Source organism: Agelaius tricolor, unplaced genomic scaffold (genome assembly GCF_023055355.1).
Source record: "Agelaius tricolor isolate 1412-34295 unplaced genomic scaffold, bAgeTri1.0.p SCAF_26, whole genome shotgun sequence".
NCBI classification, from domain to species: domain Eukaryota; kingdom Metazoa; phylum Chordata; class Aves; order Passeriformes; family Icteridae; genus Agelaius; species Agelaius tricolor.
This window is the reverse complement of record NW_027269286.1, coordinates 3878860-3899579: the sequence shown is the minus strand read 5'-3', so window position 1 is coordinate 3899579 and position 20720 is coordinate 3878860. Positions and strand designations below refer to the sequence as shown.

Sequence of the window (20720 nt, the reverse complement as noted above, 5' to 3'; positions counted from 1 at the left end):
AAATTATCCTGATACACTAAAATCTATTAAGCATCTCCTAAATATCAGACCACTAAGCCAAAGGTCACCTCAGATATATCTTCTTCTGGAACAGGTGATTTTTAACAGCCTCTGTAGGTATGTTGCTCTGTAATACTCCTGTGAGCAACACCTAGCTTCTTCAGCCGCCTGTGAAGTGTCTCATGGAATGATTTATTTCAAACATCACTGGCTACATCTTTAAAAGAATTTTTGCCATCTCTAAACTATGAAATTCCTATAGGAATTCCTCATTTTCCTCTTCTCCTTTCATGATCCACCTACAGTTCTACAATGGAAAGACAGCTATTTAATGGACTCATTTATTTCTCTGTGCCTTTACTTTCTGTATTACTTTTCTGCATTGCCATATTCGTGTCTGCATCATCTTTTTTCCTACCACATCTTATATATTGTCACTGTAGTTCCTTTATACCTAGTTACCTTTCTCCTTCTGTCTCTTGTTTGTGGAATTGAAATGCTCTGGTCCATGCAGTACTTGTCTTCTAAAAAGATACTATTCCTCACTATGCTTTTTCCTGGCTTTTCTTTCAGCTCCCTGAAATTTGCAAGAGCCCATTGCCACTTATTATTAAAACTGTCCTAGTATTTATTCTCTGTGAGTCCTATTAAGCATTCTTTACCTAAACATGCTAAAACAAAGCTTTTAATCTTATGCTACCAGCATAACTGCCCACAAAGCACATGGTTCACATGGTTCACAAATGTGAAATGCTTGAGACAAAAAGGCAAGGACATAGTAGTTTCAAAGTCAGTTCTTTTCATCATGTCAGTTTGCCGTGGCAATGATTTGGGGGTTTGCCTGAGCATGTGCTATTTAAGGAGTTCATCACAGTCTTGTAGGATGCCATCACCATTCCATGCTCAGTCCTTGCACTCTTGTGCTGACTGGTGGGGCTCAGAGCCACAGTCATGGCAGCACAACCCACATCCACATCCACATCCACTCTTGGGTTTGGATTTTGCTTAACATGCCACTGGCATGGGTGGATGCAGCCAGACTGAGGCCAAAAAAATAGGATTGTTGCCATTCAAGTGTGATTTAATTGCAGAGGAAGAGCACTTGAACAAAAGCTAACTTTATTGACACTGGTAGGGAAAGCCCTGTTCTGGCGAGCTGAGTGTTTAAATGGTGGTTAAAGTAACCTCTAACAAGAAGGATCTTAGTCCTTAAATAATGGGATCATGGGGTCATATGAAATCCTCTCCAAGACGGCAGAATCTTTATATAAATCATGAGAGCATAATCTCTCTGAAAAGCACAAATAACAAAGAGGGCTCAGTACATGGATGGTAGGTCCACAGGTCATTCAAGTTTAAGTCCCTTCTAAAAAAGGGGAATTCAGTACCTAAATACTGAACAATGTCATTGTGTACCATCATTACAATAAGGAAATTATTTTTAAGATGGAAGAAGCAACCCCTTTTGCTTCTCTGTGGAAGTCTGTCACTGATGCTGTGACATGCATTTCTAGACATACATACAGCAGGGATTACAGTGCCTATTCCAAGAGGCTTCCTGAGACACTGCAATTTTATTGACTTCATTTCTGTGTGCAGATGTGTCCCTTCTACCCCGGACTTACACCAGGCACGTGGTGTCCCCACTGTCTCGCTGCCCCCCTCCCTTGTCACGTTATCCCTCCCATTGTACCCTTGCTCACATTGTACCCTTGTCTCAAGGCATTGTGCCCACAGCTTTTTGCAAATGGTCCTGACTCCATCATGTGGTAGCTTTTAGGTGGTCTGAAATACTGCCAGCTGCCCTGGTCCAAGGCAGAGTGACTCTCAGAGCCCTCACAGGACTATCTGGAATAACATGTTGCTTCTCAGCACAATGGACAAAGACTGCCACTTCAGCAGAAAGCAGCAGCTGAACGGGACATGGAGGGAGGTGTGGCCTTCCCACAGTGTTTATTTAAAATTAATCATCACTGCCCTGGAAAGCACATCAAAGATTTGGTGTGGAGGTGCCATTTATACAAGAGGAGCTCATTGTACATAACTCCTACCCATTATGGGCCAAGCTGCAATGTGGCTTTCAGAGAAGATGGCTCTTCCAGGGATCTATGGACTGCCAGGACCTTGGTCCTGGGTCGTTCCCAGTCAATTCTACCGAGATCCTTTGGAATGCTACCCAGACCAGTGAGCCCCTGGTCTAAACCCATTCAGTGCATTTCTTCTGAGAGCTCTAGCCTGTTTTTAGAGTGTGTTTGCAAGAGCAAGGGGCTCTTGGCTTATCCCATGAGACGTTGTTCTATGCAGGCTATCACTTCAAAGTGAGAGAGCATTATACTATATTTGAAACATGTTATAATGTAAGAATCAGATTATGCAAAAATTCTCTCTCATAAAATTACGTGTTAGAGTTCAACTGCACGTTCACAAGCAAAGCATTTTATTTATTACGTTTTTATATGTAATGCAGTTGTGTCTGTATGCATATGCTGCACTTAGGGGAAGAAGAAAAGCTCCCATAATGAATATACAAACATCTTCAAGTCAAACAGGCCCACTTACAGAGACATAAATCCCACTGAGGAGCACAAGTCTGACAGGTCTTTTATGTCTTTTGCTTAGAAGAAGTACATCTTCCTGCTGTAAGATCAGAGGGATGTCTTTCATCTTGAGCAGCAGTTGCATTGGTATAACTGAAGGTAAAATATCTCTCTGTGCTTAACAGGGCTCTGTGTCATTTGGATTACATGTCTAGGTATATTTCTGATAAAAGTGTTGTCTTTGTTTAATTCAACAAAGACAACTGCTGTGAAAAGCAAAGATTTCCATCATTAAAGTAATATTGGTTTGTATTTAGATCAGGTAACAGGTTCGCACAGTTCTGGTAATAAAGTAATATTATTATTATATATATATGCATGCATGGAGTGTGTGTCTACATGTGCCTATTTACATTCTCTTCAAATATGTGCTTCTAAAGAGAGACTGACCTGGTAGTCCAAGATCTGAGAAACTCTGAAAGCAAAGGTCACACACATATACTTACTAGATTTCTGCTGCTTGGCCAGATCTAATCCTGAATACACTGAAATAAAGACCAAAATTTTCAGTCACTTCCCAAGTACAGAATCAGGCCTGCTATCCAACCACAGCTGAAATATTTGAGAAAGCTTTGCTAGACCAGAAAAAACATGAGTGGCTGGGAAATTTTCAGGTTAACTCCATGGCCACAGGAAAAAGAGCTGTTCCCCTACAGGAAAGGGAAAATGAAGGCTTCAGTCAGTACAGCATGCAAGTGTGTGTGTGTAGCATCTTAGGGTGTCTGTCCTCATGGTGGGTTGATGTTTTTTTATAAGTTCTCTTTGGATGGGGACTAATTACTGCTGGTTTAAATTACATTAAAAGTCTGTGGGTGCAAGGGCTTATCAGTGATTAAAGAGATGACAAGGGGCACTAGCAGCTTGGTTTTACTTCAACATTATTTTTCACTATATTCCATGTTTTCTGTGCTTGTGAATATTTCTAGTAAGGAATGTTTTTGGAAAAAAACAACAACTTTTTGAAAAAAAAACCCCTTTCTGTTGGTAGAAATCAGTGTGACTATGGGCCTTTCCACTCCTCCAGAGCAGTATAATCCTGAAAAAGGTGCAGATTTGCCAGAATCAGGGTTGTGTTTTGGTAGAAACTTGTCTTTTTTCCTTTTAAAAGAAACTTAAAGCAAAATTTTGCAGCTGCATTTGATCGTATGTCAGAAAGGTGAACTGACCCTGCTCACGTGGCCCCTGTTTCTGGTCCTGGAACAGGCCATCTTGTCATGTTGTGAGAAGTTCTGGACCACCAGAGATTTTAGGGTAATGAGATGCAAATACTGAGATGATGCAGAGCTGAGTCTGCTCCAAACAGCTGCAGGAATTACTTCTGTAGCATTAAGTTTAAAACATCATTGTTGCCCATGTCTCTAATATCTGACTTAGGTTAGGAACTTGGATTTTTTTGGGTTTTTTTGCCCAACATAGGCTCAGTCTCCATTCTCAACCTAAGAGTGTATTGAACACACTTCCCAGCAATACAAAGCCATGAATCCAGCATTCCCTTATACTCCAAGAAAAGGTTTTACATCAAATTCCTTCAGAAGTTTTAAAATGTTGTTTGGAGTCTTTTAGTCTTCTGTTTTCAATAGCTGTATTTTTTTGGCATGTTGCACCTACATTGTTTCAAACTTAGTTCTTATAAAGACACACTTGTGATGTACTTAAAGGGTGCTATATAAATTCATGTAAATTGTAAATCATTTCAACAAACACTTGCTCTTCAAGACCAAATCAAACTCAGGAGAGGCTGATAGTAAAAGGAACACACAGGAGGATGAGAGGAGAGCCATGTTCACCCTGCAGCAGACCATTACTGGTCATCACCAACAGCCTATGAGATGCCAAGGCCCACCAGCCCTTTTTTGTGAGCAGAGGAACCACAGCCTCCAGCTTTGGACTCCTGTGTAACTTCTTGGCTGTGCTCACAGGCTGTGGGGCAAGGGAGATTGCAGGCACAAGAAGGAGCCCAGCCTCGGCAGCATTGGGACAGAGGGAGCGTGTTGGTGCGTGTCCTCCTGCCTCTCCCAACTTGATGAGCAATTTTCAGGCATAAAGCTATTGTTTCGCTTGCTGGGCCTTCTACAGTGGCTGGGCCAAACTTCCTGCTAGGAGCCAGGATCTGCAACCTTATGAAAGTTGCAGGGCCCGGCAAGCTGCCGGTATTTTCAGCTGGATTGAGCCCAGAACAATTTTATTTTCATCAGAAATGTTCCCTGGCCCTACCACATGTGCAAGCATATATGAAACCACCAAGAAGGCTCCCTCCCCCAGCTATCTTATTTAGCTAAAATTCAGCTGCCCAGAAGAACTGTTTCTTATCCAAGCCCTTAGAGACAGGAGAGGAGTGGAGAGATTTAATTATAATCTTTCTCTCCGTGCACCTCCCACAGTACGCTAATGCTTTTCATTAGCCGAAGCCAAAACCTTGCTTTATAAGCTGTGAGAGCTGTCTTTTAAAAAACACATTCAGCATTAAAAGAGTTCTAAATGGCAGTAACAGCAGTGCAACCCTCATCCACAGGTGTGGGAGATTCGCTGGAGGATTGCTGGTGGAGAGGCGAGTTTTATTTGAAAGACATCTGATTCCTATTTCTGTCCACTGGCTGGTTATGCCTCGCATTACAACACTTCTGTGCCCACTGACAATTTCAGTCCAAATGAATGAGAGAAAAGACTCAACATCCAGGAGCTCTAGATGATTTTTATAAGTATCCAGATGTTTAGACTTTTATCTGAAGCTTATACAAAAAATATGAGGCCACTCCCAGGGGCAGCTTGACAAATATCCTCAGTCATTTATTCAGTGTATAGGTCTAGAGCAGACATTCATATGGACATATTACTGGAGTAGGTACATCTGTTAACCTCAGTGGCATGGAAATGCAGGAAAATGAAGAATTACATTTTTGTCCCACAATTGCAATGTTATTTGAATGACACAATTAAAGGAGTACCTTATATTGATGGAAAGGTTCTGAGAAAATATTACTGACTTAATTGTCATTGCCTTATAGAATACATTGAGCTGACTTTCATCTTTGAAAAATCAGAGTTTGTTTCTGGTACCTCCCCAGAAGGTGATTACCCAGAGGTCTGAGAACACTATGGATGGAGCTTGGTTCCCCACAACACCTGATTCTCTATTATTTTTCTTTTTTTTTTTAAGGAAAATGTAATTTTTCTTCTCATTCCCTTGCCCTCTGCCAGCTTCAATGGTATAAGGAGACAAATAAACCTCAGCAAATCACTAGAGTGGCTTCAGGGGTATTTGTTTGCTTTATCTGGTAGCCCTTGAAAGCTTCAGGCCGGTCCGGTTGTGCCATCTCTGTACAAACACTGAGTGAGGTGGGAAATCCTCATGTGTGAAGAGCTGACAGTCTGTGTGGAGGGAAGAGCACAAGCAGCAGCAAAACAAATACCTGTCTGGTCAATAAAGGACAAGTGAAAAGGCCATGGGATTACATGGATTACAGTACTTGGTTACACAGATTAACCAGGCAATTAAAGGCAGCAGGAATAATAAATATCCTTCCAAGGGGAGCCGCTATTGGGCTGTAGGCTGAATGTGGCCATTCCAACTCTAAACTGGTTTTGCCAGAGAGGGAAAAGACCCTGAAAGCAGACCCATAAACGGGACACGCTCTCCTTGATTCCTCAAGAAATTTTATACCATTGACTGGGGTCTTTTTCATTTATATTTTGATGGTTTCTTATCTTACGTTTTAAAAGGAAATCTGCTGAATGTCTAAAATGCCTTTTGGCAGTCAGGCCTTTTGTTGCTGATCTCCAAGTTAAAAACAGTTTAACTTATCAAGAAGCTTTGGTGTAGATCTGGTGTAGTGGGTTGGTTCATTTGGTTTTTAAATGCTTTCTTTTGGATCACTTTTAATCATCACTTACATTGCACATGGCCATTTATGCATTGACAGGTTGATGGGGACTTCAATGTACATAAAACTTTCTCTGTCAGGACTTATGCCTCTCTGTCAGATTTTATCCTGCAGTAGAGAGGGTTCATGTACAGTTGCTGACAGATAAAATAAGCTCCTCCAGCAGCTGCAGCTCTGCCTCCCACAGATTTTTTTTTTTCTGGTTCACATATGAGTCTGCGTCCCCAGCTAAGTGTTGAGAAAGCACAGGGCTGTGCCAGGACAGACAAGCAGGAGCACGGCACCAGACCTGCAAGAGGGACAATGACTTTGCCACATCAAGGCCTGTAGTGCAACACTAAATGTGTTGGCATCCTTATTTAGCCCCAGGTGCAGGAGACAGGTAAGTAAACCATTCTATACTAAAGAAAAATGCATTTCCAGCCTGGATTTCTGCAGAGAAAACCTAAAAGGCAAGAAGCTGACTTTGAAAAAAAGATTCAAAGTAATTAATCATATAAAAACTGAAAAAGCTCATGAATTTTAAGCCTGTCCCATGATTTTAAGGACCTGATTCCTGAATTTGAAACTCATGGGTTTCAATATGAGAACCTGTGTTCTGTTGTGTGGTTCCTAAGGCAAAGCACTAAGGTTTCCTTCAAGCCTGGTACAATCATCTAACACTTGAGGTATTCAGATATTATAGCTGATATGAAAAGATGCCCAGCATCTGTAATTCACACAGAAGACAATGGAAACTGCAAACACTCAGCTCTGAAGGATCAGGCCTTTAATCATTAATATGTTTCCAGATCTATAAAAAAATGTTTCCTAAGACACTTTATTTCTGCAAGAAATTCCCTGTTGGCAAGAGACTTTTCATAGCTCCTTAAAGACCTATAAGAAACTGTGGAAGAAATAAAGAGGGGTTTTGCTTATGGAAATGAGACCTACTAGGGAGCAACTGGAAATGTTTTTATGAGTCTCTGTAATGAACTACAGTAGCAGTTCCATGTTGATTTTTATTGGAAGACCCAATAGTTTTTTCTTCTTCTTTTGTAAGCCTAATTTTTTCCCACCTGAAGCTTCATGTGTGGTCTCTTGGCAAAGGAGAATATTTTTGTAATGGCTGATGTGATATGTCTTTGTTTTAAGTAAGGAGATATTTCAGAGAACACTTCAAAAATTTCTTCAAAGCTTTCCTCGTTCATTTCAGAAGTTGAAAACAGCTAACACTAAAAAAAATCCAGTTTGATTTTATATTTGCTCTTTAAGAGATAGAGCTCATAAACATATACTTGGTAATTTTGGTGGTACCAAAATTTGGGGCTTTATTAAAGGTAATTTTGAAGACTATAATAAAAATAATATCAAATATAATAAAATAATAATATGAATAAAAATAACATCAAATATGAGGAACTATATGGATAGAAGATTTAAATATTAGATATAGGTCCATCTATAGGTCCACCCTAACCCTAACCCTAACCCTAACCCTAACCCTAACCCTAACCCTAACCAACATGAGGATATAAACCAGAAGAGATAACAAATTAAAATAGATGCTAGAAGCTTTGAAATAATTAAGGTGTTCATTGTATTAGAATTCTTCAGCCCTCTTTTTGTATTGATGATAAACATTTCTGTAAGTAACTTGTTCCAAGTAAATTTAACCCAAACTACTGTTCATGTCCAATAACTGATTTCTAGTAGTATCTGAGAACTGTCACATTCCCTCAACTGACTTGGCACACAAATAGTAGTTCTTATAGGGAAAAAATAAGGAAAAGGTAAGTTTCAGTGAGAGCACCACAGTGACTTTTAAACAGACCTATCAAAGTGGACAAAAAACTGAAGTGCCCCATATATGACAAACAGCTCTGTAGTGATACTTTGAGTTACCCCAGGTATCTCTGAAAAGAGCTTCCTCCCTAAGCAAGTCTGGAAAGGAGCATGTAGCTTTTTCATTAGCCAAATTTTAAAATGCCTTCAGCAAAATTTTAGCAAACAAGTGACAAGGTTTTGTTAATGGACTCACTTTAGTTTGTGATACATGGTCTGATCACAGAGGTCACCGGATCTGAGCTCCGTTCAGGACTGCTTGTTCCAGCTTTCCTCCATGGCCATGGCTGTCAAAGTGGCACCCTCAGGCTTGCCTCCCTTAGCAGCATTCTGGGTGCTGAGTCTTCTGCCTCCTTCTCACCAATAGACACTTGAGTTGCAGCCCACAGAGATTTCACCTCAGTTTTCATTAAGCCTGCTTCTGGGAAGTTCTGTTGGTCTTACCCTTTTTGTGGCTTTTCTTAAGAAAAAAAAATGCAGGAGATAAAGTGATTCCTTTAATCTCTGGAAGAAGAATCTTTCTCCTAGCAGACAAGTGCCACATCTTCTTTCTGTGTGCTCCCCTCTACTTTATTCCTGTTAGCTCCTATTCCTCCCCTTATGCTGATAAATCCATTCCTGCTTGTTTGCTTAACTATCTTCAGCACAGAACCTTTTTTCTTTATTTATTTATTCCCTACTGATACTTTTATTGTCTTTGGTTATATTTATTTCCAGAAAGGAGGAGAAACATGGAGCCCCTTTTCCAATTATACCATTATGCCTATCATATTTACAGTACAGTGTATATCCTGGTATCCTGTTTTTCTTCAATTACATCAGAAAATGAATCCACCTAATTCTTTACCACATGAAAATATATTATGCTCAGTAGGGAAGGGACCGCTTGCTTGTTCCCTGTAAAATTTTGTTGAGGTTTGATGAGGAGCAAGTGCAGAGGACTCCACCAGCAGGGCTTCCCCAGCCAGCTGCTTGATCACCATCATGTTCTTCTGCTCTGTCCCTGTAATGTGCTCAAGTGACCTGAGGCTGTGTCTGCTCAAATTTGGCTTGTTATAAACTCTGCTAGGTCAAAAACTCATTTCAATCACAAAGCAACTATTGTAGGGTGAGATGTCATACCTAGGGTAACAATAACTTCTATATTTCTGTTTCAATGAAAGACCCTCACCACCAATAAGAGCAATGTCAGGCAGGCAGACTATAATGTAGGTAGGTTGGTTTCTGATACAAGGGTTAACTTGCAGTCCTGACCTCAGTCAAATAAATTCAAAGTTTCACACAATTCCACAACAGCTTGTTTTCCATCTTCTGCTTCTTCTGCAGCTTCACATTTCTCATGATAATGAATACCTGTAGCAGAAGATCCAATGAAAAGCACAATTTTTTTTTTTTGGTAGTCTTTCTCATGTAATTAGAGATGCAAATGGTGAGCAATCTCATCAGAGTATATTTTCATGTTTTTCATAAATTCTCAGCAATATTCAATGCTTATAGGGACTACTTGATTCAGACTTCTGGAGATTCACCCTTATTTGCTAGTCACTCTTTCTCAGATTTGATCTGTATACCTTGCCACAGACTTTTTATACTGTGCTGCTTGTGACGAGGCACCGCCATGCAATACATTCCATCCAGTGTCTCCTTTAACAGAGACCTGGATATCAGGTCTTGGAGAAAGGTTTGGAAGGCAGCACTGAGTTTACAGCTAGATATGAGCTTAAGCAGCAATCGCTCAGTGATTTTCTGTGTAGGTTCCAGCGTGCGATGCAATGTATTAACTGGAGATAAAATGTCCCTGTGGATTGTCTTTCTGTACTGAAATAAGTAATTCCTTATGTGCTGCTTGGATGGCTCCTTCAGAAACATGACATGACTGTCTCAAGTAGTATACCTGTTGAGAAACAGTCCTTCTTAGACCATTGGGCTGTCCACAGCAGAATTCCTCTCAAAACAAATGGGGTAGTGGTAGTGGCATTTGAGGGCTTGGCTGCATCACCAGCTTTCTGATATTTGATGTGTATATTGAGCTGCTAAGCTTGTCTCAAGGTTTTATATGTGCCCATAATATTATTATTATTATTAGCATTATTATTAGCATTATTAAAGAAATTCTTTAATGTGAGGGTGGTGAAACACTGGAATAGGTTGACCAGGAAAGCTGTGGATGCCCCATTCCTGGAAGTGTTCAAGGGCAGGTTGGATGGAGCTCTGAGCAAATCAGTCTAGTGGAAGGTGTCCCTATCCATGGCAGGGAGTTTGGAACTAGATGATCCTTAAAGTCCCTTCCAACCCAAATAATTCTAGGATACTATCCTTCAATGGCTACACCCCTTCAAGAAAAGAAGTTCTGATAATAATACTATTGCATGTATTTCATGTAGGATTCATCTGACCAACTTTAGCCCTCAAAGTGTTTGATTTCCACCATTCCAAAACAGAATGCACAAAATAAGTGGGGTCATCTCTTTGCTTGTGTGTGCCTCTCTGATCGACTCCAAAGGAAATCTGGAAAAGCAGCTGAATCTACCCTTGGAAGTGGAAAGCGGATACTGTCATGTCCTTCAGGACATGGACATGGAAAATTCAAATAAATGATTTAACAATTTATTCATCTACCAAGCCATAGTAATTTACTGTGCACATGATCCCAGCTCACCCAAGCTAAGTGCTCACTTTAATCATTCTCTAAAGACACGCCTTAACTTGTGGCAACTTAATTGCTTATCCAGGTCTATTCAGACCTTATTTTCTCAAAGTGCATGGTCATATTCACCCACTTTGTTCAGAAAGGCAACTAAATATTGGCTAACACTTTACACATAACCCGAGACAAACAAAATTAGAAAAATGAGAGAAGTAATAGGTCTACAGTTGTTTTTATTTCAAGCAAACCTTCCAAGAAACAATGCAAATGTATAAAAGTAATAACATCTACATGTCCTCTTGGTGTAAAGTTGGGAGAAAGGCACTAAAGCTATCAAAAAATATTTATAAATATTAGGAGTCATATTATATTTTTATTTGCTTTCAAACAGGAGCTGTGTGGCTCAGGGAAGGGAAACACTGACCTTTCATTTCTGTTCTCTCCAGCTTCAGTGCTGCTGCAGGCCCTAAGTGAAAATGAGTCTATTGGTCTCATCCAAACCTCAGCCCATGTTAGCCCACATTACAAAACACCAGAGAATTTGGCATGATCAGCAGTTTCTGCTCAAGAGAGGCCCAGGACTGCAATAGCAGAGGTGTTAGAGATCAGAATTTGGGAACACTGGTTGAGTTATGTGGGAAAGCAAAATACTTGGTCTCCTGCTTTCATTGGGACTGTATTCACTTGCACAAAATAAACACAGTATGAACAATACAAAAAATATTTATATCACAGCAAATGATACTTATAAATAAGGCAAACAGCTCATTACCACCATTCACCCAAAGGTCACAGAGTGCTTTTAAAGCAGAAATTTAGCTGCACTGGTGAAGCAGTGTAATATCGTTCTTATTTTACAGATGGAAAAACTGAGGCACACAGACACCTTCCTATCCAAGACCGCACAGGAAATCTGTGGCAAGACCAGCACAGGCTCCTGATCACCGGAGTCTGCATGTGGAGGGGTTTGGGGAGGACAGCTGAGCTCCCTTGCACTCAGATGCCTGTGGCAAGAGCTGAAGCATACACCAGCAAAAGGTCAGTGTATCCATTCTCCAAGCCATAAAGTTCCAGGCTGAAAAGAAATATAAATGAAATTAGATTTTTCTGAGGTTTTTCTTTTTCAAATATTAATTGTTTCTTGGCACCAGGAGTCATTTTTACATCAAAAATAGTTATGTATTACATACTGTTATTTACATAAGTTTGCACTGTCTCTAATTCGGAAAGTTTAATAAGAATATAAGGAAAACCTGTAGACCACTGGATATAAGTCTGATGCTGTCCCCTTAGCACCATGTGATGGTAAACTGTTCTAGCTGAAATGGGTGAATGTCCTCTTATGTCTCTGTTTCCAGGTTACTGTTTTTTTTTTTTTCCTGAACTGATATCCACATTACTTCCTCCTTACATCCTCTGAGCTGTAAACTAAATTTAACATTATTCTGGATCGCGGGCTTTTGGCTATAAATGCAGCTGCTTGGAGTAAAATCAACCACCCAGAAGAACCCAGCCTAGGAGAAGCAATGCCTGGGTACTGTGACAGAAGTGATTTTTATGGGAATGAAGCCAGAGGAAAATCAGTTGCTCTATAGCTGAGGATCTCCCTGATCCTTTTGCAAGCCTCACAGTATCATCAGCACATCACCACATGTGCACAGACTGTCATTCCTACAAATTCTTCATTCCCAGGTGCTTGGTCAAATGCTTTGGACTCCTTTTTTCTTTTGGTGACTCCAGTCCTTTCCTCTTTCCTCCACACCTTTCATTTTTGAAGGCTCTCCCCTAATTTGCTGTTTGCTCTCCAAAAAAAATGCTATCCTATGAGTCATTAGGAATTCTCTGCAGATTCCTCATTTTAAAACAATTCCTTGGATGCCTGTCACCCAGTTCCCCTGCATTACAGTGAGCCCCATTAAATGGGATTACTGGCTGAGGATACTGCCATGCTCACTAAGCACCAACCTAGTGTTGGAAGCAGCACTGAGCTGCAGGGCTTCTCTGGACAGTCCTTGGCAAGAGGACCATCCACCACAGGGAAGAAAGATGGGCTTTTTCTTAAAAACTAAAAACCATATTTAACTGGTGTCCTTCATGTGAGCTTTCAGCCTGTGAGGAACAAGCCAGGAAGCAAAAGGAAGTCCTAAGGGAGTTGGTGCAGCACACCTTAGGATGCATGTGCCCCACAGCACATCCAGCTGACTACATCTCTGGCTTGCAGTGTGAAGCTCCAGCAGAAATTATTGTGGAGAGGCCTCCAGGAAGAAAGCAAAAGAGAGAGGAGTCACGCTGTGATGGCTTCTTCAGGCTGAGACATCTTGCTAGCTTTTAAAGCCAAAACACAGTTGTAGTGTTAATGCTGCTTAGGTTAAATATCTCACCTTCTTCAGACAAGCCTGGGGGAGAGAAACTCAGTCTGAAATGAGAAAAGTTTCCCAAAGGTGAGTTCACAGATCACAAAATGCGGAGATGGAAAGAATCTATTCAATCATCTATCCCATCTCTCTGCCAGTTTAGAATTACTCCCCATGATGTTTTTAACATAACTGCTTTTCTCATTTGAAAAAAAAGAAAAAAAAAGTGGGAAAAAATGGGGGAGAAATGGTCTATGAGCTTTTCTATGAAAAACTGTTCGATTCCTTGACTTAATTCTAGTGTCTCCTTTTGCTTTGTGCAGATGAGTTCAGCATGTGCCAGGATGAAGAGCAAACCAATATTTTCTGGAGGGACTCTTCCACCACCTGCAGCATCCAACAACTGGAAAAATCCTCCCAATAAGTGGGTTGCATCTGCATTTTCTTAACTGTGTTAAATTTCTCCTCCCTTTGCATGAGACTGAGAAGTCACTCTTCCATGATAGCATTCTGTGTGGTTATGGACTAGCTAGCCTGGAAAGTGCTACCTAGTCTCCCCTGTTTCAAATATTACATGCAGAATGAGACACACCTTTACTAAAATAATGGAAGTAAGCCATGAGTCTAAAAAATGGTTTGGATGGTGCAGTTATCAAAGAAACCATCCTATTTCACTCTGGGGAAGAGAAGAAGAAATAATGTTTTTCACCTCTAACTGAGGATTCCACAAGTCTAACTTTTTTTTTTTTTCCCAGTTTAATTTATGTCCATGTGTTACATAGTCTGGATCTCTTCTAAATGTCTGGTTGGACACTGCAGCCTGTTTAACCCCCAGCACAAGTTTCCCTCTCAGAGTCGAGATGTCCTGGGGCCCTTGCAGGGCTCCTTGACAATACATAAATTTGGGACAACCCTGTCCATGCAAGAAAAGTTCAGAAAACTGAAGATAGCACGTGTATTACCCAGAATGTTCTATTAACACAGGCAAATGGTAACCTATGGGGGCAGCAAGACTTTCTCCCTGCTCCCTCTGACACTGATGCTGCAGTGGGAGTGGTGGCAGCAAGACTCTGGGTTTGTAGGAGTCCACTCTGGGGCTCCTCAGCCCATGCTATAGACACTACGGCCACTTTCAGACTGCCGAGGTGTGAAACACTGGTATCAGTGTAACATCAGAGCCAAAATAGCTTATTTTATCAATTTAGAGTAACAAAAGTGAAGAACTTCTCACTCCACTCATCCCTTGCACTCATCACCATGAAATGGAAGAATGTGTACAGAGTCGTGCAACAAGCTGTCACATCAGCTTCAAAATCAATGGCCCACACAAGCAAATTTCCCTACTGTACAGCCTTGTTATTTAAGATTATTTAATCAAAGGTGGCAGAAAGCAAGAGGTGGTTGTTGTTTATTAGTTCTTTTTTCCCCAGGAAAGCAATTCAGCCATTTCCAGAACCAGCCTGAGTGTTGACAGCAGCGTCTACCCACAGATACAAGGTATAAATTGCTTAATTATGTGTGAAGATTATGGGAGCCATGTCAAGCCTGAGTCACCAGCAGTTATTTGAAAAGGTGAAACAAAAATGATTAGCAGATTCCTTTGGAAAGTGGTTATTGTAATTTTCCTTCAGGCGCATGTGGGTGTTGCTGTGTCTCCTGGCAGTACTGTGGCTACCTCCACAGTGTGTGCAATGGCAGGGGCCAAACATAACTCAGGGCTTGGACACTGCAATATTAATAGCCTTCCAGGGGACAATGCAAGGGAACAGATGAAAAGGTGGATAATATGATTTCCTAAAAAAAAAAAATCCACCAAAAAAAATCACCCAAGCAAGTAAAATCTTTGGGTTAAAGACTATTATTGCAGCACTAAGGACGTTTCCCTCACCTGGTTGTATGCAGAAAGCTTTCAGCATTTCCAGAACTACCACTAAAATGAGGAATGCCCAGTGATACTCCATTTTGTGTAGTCTTATGCTGCTGGCAAGCGTTGAGCCCATGAGTGTGACTCTGAAGACAGAACGTACCTGTTGGATGTCACGGCACAGTGCAAGCAGCACAGTCCTACTGGGTAAGTCTAGTTCAGGCTCCTCTTCACTGGTGCCATTTTTGACTCCTCAGGGGAGGTAGGTGCTATACTGGTACATGCTGCCACTAGCGAAGGCAGAGTTGCACTTGAGGTATCACCACAGTAACCGTGTGATTAAAAAAAAAAGAAACTTGTCTCTTGGTGTAGATTTCCAGCGCTTTGGGGAGTGCAGCAAACATTGCATTGGAAAAGAGCCTTCCTGCAGTGTTTGAGTTCCTGCACTTTCAATCCCTGCAGATAGCGTGGAAGTGGGTGGAAATTTAATAGTAATAAAAAATAGGGATAGTTAGCTTAATTGTTTTGACCTTCTGAAAAAGCTGAGGGGAAAACGCAAGAAGTTTCTTCCTTTTGTTTATTTATTTATTTTCCTTCCTTTCCCTCCTTTCCCTGCCTCCTCTCTCCCTTCCCCTCCTCTCCTCCGCCACCCCATCCCATCCCATGCCTCCGCGGCCCGGCCCCGCCTCCCACCACTCGCTCAGCCCTCCGCAGCCCCCGCGGCAGCATCACTTTTTTCGCTTTTAATTCCTCCCACCTTCGCCTTCCTCCCTCCCCGCGCCCGCTCCGCGCCCAGTTTCTCACCTTCTCCGCAGCCTCCCGCCACCCACGACGGGGCCGCCGCGCCAGACCCGGCTCCCGCTCCGTTCCCGCTCCGCTCCCGCTCCGTTCCCTCTCCGCTCCCGGTGCGTTCCCGCTCCGCTCCCGCGCAGCCCCCGCCGTGCCCCGTCGGTGACTCGGCAGCGCCACCCGCTGGCGGCCGCGGGAAGGGCGGCCCCACGCAGCCCCGCCGGCCGCGCCGCGGGGACCCGGGGGCACCGAGGGCGAGCGGGGACGCGGCGCTGCGGGGCCCCTCCGGAGCAGAGCCGGCATGGCGATCACTGATAGACATCGATGCAGCCCAAGTCTGTCACCCCGGGAGCCGCGCCCGCCTGCGCATCCCGGTGCCAGAGGCAGCCTGGAGGGCACTGGCCAGGATCCCTCACCAGTTCCTGCTGGTTTTATTCTGGGCAAACAAGGTTGCACCAGGCATTGAAGTTACACAGCACCATATGCAGAGCTGGGCAGCAACGTGCAAGGCTGGTTAAAGCCGAGTAATCCTGTCTCAACCTTTCCTGGGTTGTCCATTCCCACCTGGAGGCTGAGCCCAGGCCTGGCCTTGTCCTGCCCGTGGGAGGGATGACAAAGGCCTGTGGCAGCTGGGGTGCCCTGCGGCTGTGCCCAGCGAGGGCAGCATCTCTCGGCTGCCATCTCTGTGTGCCACAACTCCTCCTCTTCCGTGCGGCAGGCACTAAAGGTCACAGGGATGCTCCTTCAGGAGACGCTCTCTGTCCTGGGTATGCTCTCTGTCTGGGGTGCACACTCAGCAGGAGCCTCCAGACAAAGGGTCTGGAATTAAAAACTTTCACATTATGCCTGTCCAAAAGGGAGGTATTGATGGACTGCAAAAAAACAAACTTTGACAACTCTTTCATTCCTTTGCTGGTTTGATGGCACTGCCTTTTACAGCACTTGTTGCACACTGACCTTCTCTAATGACCGCAAACACGGCTAAAGAAGAAACCAGAATATTCTGTGGTGTGATGCAATTATAAAATCAGTTTTCCTAGGGAAGTTTTCCTAGGGAAGTTTTAGATTCTTTATGTGACATTTTCTTAGCATGTGCAAGTTTGCACAGAACACAAATTTAGCAACCTCTGAACTGTCTGGAGAGGTTCAAAGTGACAGTCCCCCTTAAGCATGCAATATTCAGCTTAAAATTTATAAAAAACCCTCTATTTCTAGCTGTGGGCACCTGTCAGATATTGCACATTTAGTCTGGCACTGAGTATTTGAAGTTGACGGTGAAGGAAATATACTTTAATGTTTGACAAACAAGGAGCTCTGCTTCTTTGAATCTGGTCAGGAATTTGGAAGGCTAAAGCAATCTCAGAGCAGGGATTCATGAGCTCAGGTGTGCTGCTCAAAGGTGAATGACAGACGAAATGTGCTACAGAGGTATGGAAAGGTTACCTAAATGGTAAGACCGGTCAGAGCAAAACCAACACCTTCTGGAAAAAAGGGTTCCAGTCTTCTTTTCTGGTATAAATCTCAAACTGTTTCAAGTAGCTAAAAGAAAATGCAGGGCAGTTAGCATGAGATTTATTTAAGAAAAAATACCCATATGAAAAATCATAAAATATTTTTTCTATTTTATTTTTTTCAGTTTTCAAATTTCATCCTAGATTTTGGAAACAAAATCCTAGTAGTTCTACATATGCCATGAAAAGGTGTATATGTACATTTTTGTTGCATTACTATTTAAGTTTTCTACTTTCCTGGACTACTTTGCCTCATTTATTAAGCTGAGCCTCATGTGCAGAATACAATAGGGGGATACTTTAATCAGATGGAATTGTTGATACATTCATGCTCAGGGTTTCCTTGCTGGTTCAGTTTCTTATTCACTAGTTCCCTGCTGTAGCAGGGGTATCTCATGTTTGAAACCTTGCATGCTGGTGGGAAACATCCTGATCCTTTAGATGCTGCTGTAGGAACATCCAGCTGAAACAACAGATCCAGCTCAAACAAGGACTGCTCACGTGGGCAAGGATTTGAGTCATCCAAGCCCAAAAGGACTGTAAGGAGGAGGAAGCTGTTTCATCAAAAACCTGGTAGCAGGAGATGTAAATACATAACCAGGCAAAGAGGCTGATTTTGTGGATCATATGCACAAGCAGTTGTGCTGAACTGGGTGGTGTCATTTGGAAAGCACCGCAGAAAAGGTGCATACAGAGAGCTCTGAATCAAAGGTGCTTTGATGTAGGATGTTGGGGTGGGTATATGGAATAACAGAAGTGCAAGCAGTGTTTGCTCTCCTTCTGAACCCAAAGTGGAATATCCTAGCATTAAAATCTGAGCTTTTTGGGGTGTGGCAGCACTGTGTGTGTGGCACTTGAGCTGTTGACAGCAGGTCCCTTTGCACGTGTCGAGGGCAGGGAGGCAGAATGTAGGCTCTTCTCTCTGATGCTCTAAATTTCATCAGCTGCATAGCAAACACAAGGCACTGCAGAGAGTAGCTTGCACCCTGGCTCAAGGGCTGCTCACCCTGGCAGGGGACTGCCAGCCTGCCGAGGCCACGAGGCCAGGAGAGCTGTGATTCCCCACCCCAGGGGCATGTCTGAAGGCAGGAGAGCTGTGATTCCCCACCCCAGGGGCATGCTGGATGCTCCTCTCTTCTAGCACTCTTCATCTCAATTAAGGCACAATGAAACGGGACCTTGAGCAGAACGTGCCAAGGGGGAACTTGAGATAAATGTGCAGCTGCACACATCTCCTGTAAGGGGGTAAGTTGCACATTTTGCAATTAGGGTGAGCTAATTGTATGTGCACAGGCAGTTGCCACAGCTCAGCTGATGGGTGGTAACTTATTAAACCACAGTAATGTGAGCACTTTGAGTCATGAAACCATACCCAAAGTGTTTGCAGACTCAGGGTCTCAGAACCCATTGCCTTCCCATTCCCTTGCACTGTCATCTTGAGGACAGGGAGAGGAATTGAAAACCTGTGCTGTATATTCTGATGCAAGATGAATTTCCCAAGGGATTCTTGGATTTCTAGCCAGAATTTCAAAGAATTTAACAATGTTTTCTTTTTAAATGACCGTGAATCAAAATATTCATTTTAAGTGGGAATGTTTGGGAAAGAAAAAGTTCTGGAAATTTTCAGCATAAACACTAGTTCTTGTACGAAGACATGAAGAGTGATATTCAGGAGGCCTGAATTTCCCCCAAGTCTCTGGGCCTTGTGTTTCTTCAGCTAGAAATCTCTGCAAGCCTTGAGCCATCCAGAAGGGAACCTGTCCAATTTGGTGGAACTGTGACTGGACTTGCTAGGTTCTAGGAAGCTTGAGGAGAAGATTATCTGTCAAATACTTTCACTCCTCTGCAATTTCCTCATTAGTTTTGTGTACACATGCATGTGACCTGACAAACAGAGTTCAAATCAGCCAGGGGTTAGTTTATTTGTTTATTTTCAGAATTTTCCTGATGCCAACCCTGTTAGCAACACTGATGAAGTGAGCTTTGACCTGGACAGCATAGCTGAGATTCTGGCCCTGGTGATGCCAATGGGATCTTCCTATTGATCTTCAGACCAGGATTTCAACACACTGAGCTGCCTACAAGTGAGGGTATAGAGATTATTTGGGGAAGCTTTTCTTTTAAATGACTTTTTAATTAAACTGGAGATAAAACCATTTGTGCTTGAGGCTAATGCATTGCTGAAGGAACTGGAACTCAGGCCTTATAATAGGGTATTTTTTGTGTGTGAGAGCGGATGGAGTGAACTAATAGAAACAACTGTAAGAAGCCTAAATGGTGGGAAATAACAAAACAGTCCCTTGCAGCTGGGGAGCAGGGGCCTGGGCTCCAGCGGGTGGCTGTCACACCAAAGTGTGTAGGGGTGGTGGCACCACTTTGTGCTCTGCAAAGTGGGGCAATCTCAGGGCTGCAGCTGCAGCTGCCTCCTCACAGGTTTCCTCCCCTGGCTTCTCTGCTGCCTTCATGTCTCCCCTACAAGAGGATACCATTAGAAAAAGAGCCAAAATTCTCCTTTCAGAGGAGTTCTTCAGCTTTCTGTCCTTCCCTGTGATGGGTGGTGCCACCAACTGTGGGTGCACGCTCACTAGAAACCGGAGTAGGAACGTGTATAACACCTTTGTGTGCATTCCCTCTGTTTATTTGCTGCCTGCTGTTATGCTCAGCGTTGCCCTGGAGATCACAACATTTCAGCAAACACCACCGTGTTGTGCTCCCAGCAGAGCCCTTTTCCCTCTTCCCTTCAGGGACAGAGTCACACTTGGAAAAAGAAAGCAGGTATCTGAACCTTCATGGCACTTTTTTACTATTTTTAAATAACTCCTAAGCTAAGACATCCCATACAAAATTTCAACCCTGTGTTCACACCAAGAACCAATGAGTAAGTTTTTTTTGAGGAAACCTTAATTGTAGTTGGGAGAATGAAACCAGTGTAATATTTAAAGAGTGAACATAAAGTATGGCAAATCGATCAGAGTATGGAACCACATTTGGAAAGTATTCAGCTGATGATATTCCTGATCACATGTTAACAAATTAAAAAAAAAATTAAAAATCACATGTGGAAATTTACTCCTCCAGCCAATGGAAAGAGACACTTTTCTATCTCATAGTCAACAAAATTCCCTCACCTACTACCCAAATCACAGTTAAAAGGAGCTTAATTTATCCCTTAAAAAAAAAATTTTACAAGCCCTTATTCCTGCTCAGCAATCACACAGACATTAAATCTTATTGCAGAAAGGGGAAGGGGGGG

The 20720-nt window shown here is 42.5% G+C and overlaps 1 long non-coding RNA gene across 5 annotated transcripts in view; it reads right to left on the bottom strand.

Annotated features, from left to right (window-relative positions):
• Positions 1–16220, bottom strand: part of LOC139600310 (uncharacterized) — a 59800-nt gene extending 43580 nt beyond the window's left edge. The window contains exons 1-2 of one of the 5 annotated variants that reach the window (XR_011682479.1): positions 15972–16220; positions 8499–15623 (exon numbers count right to left, since the gene is read on the bottom strand). This is a non-coding gene — a long non-coding RNA (uncharacterized lncRNA). Of the gene's footprint in view, positions 1–8498; positions 15909–15971 lie in introns of those variants that run through there. The other 4 variants (XR_011682478.1, XR_011682480.1, XR_011682476.1 and 1 more) reach the window with 4 other exon arrangements.
• Positions 16221–20720: the final 4500 nt, after the last annotated feature.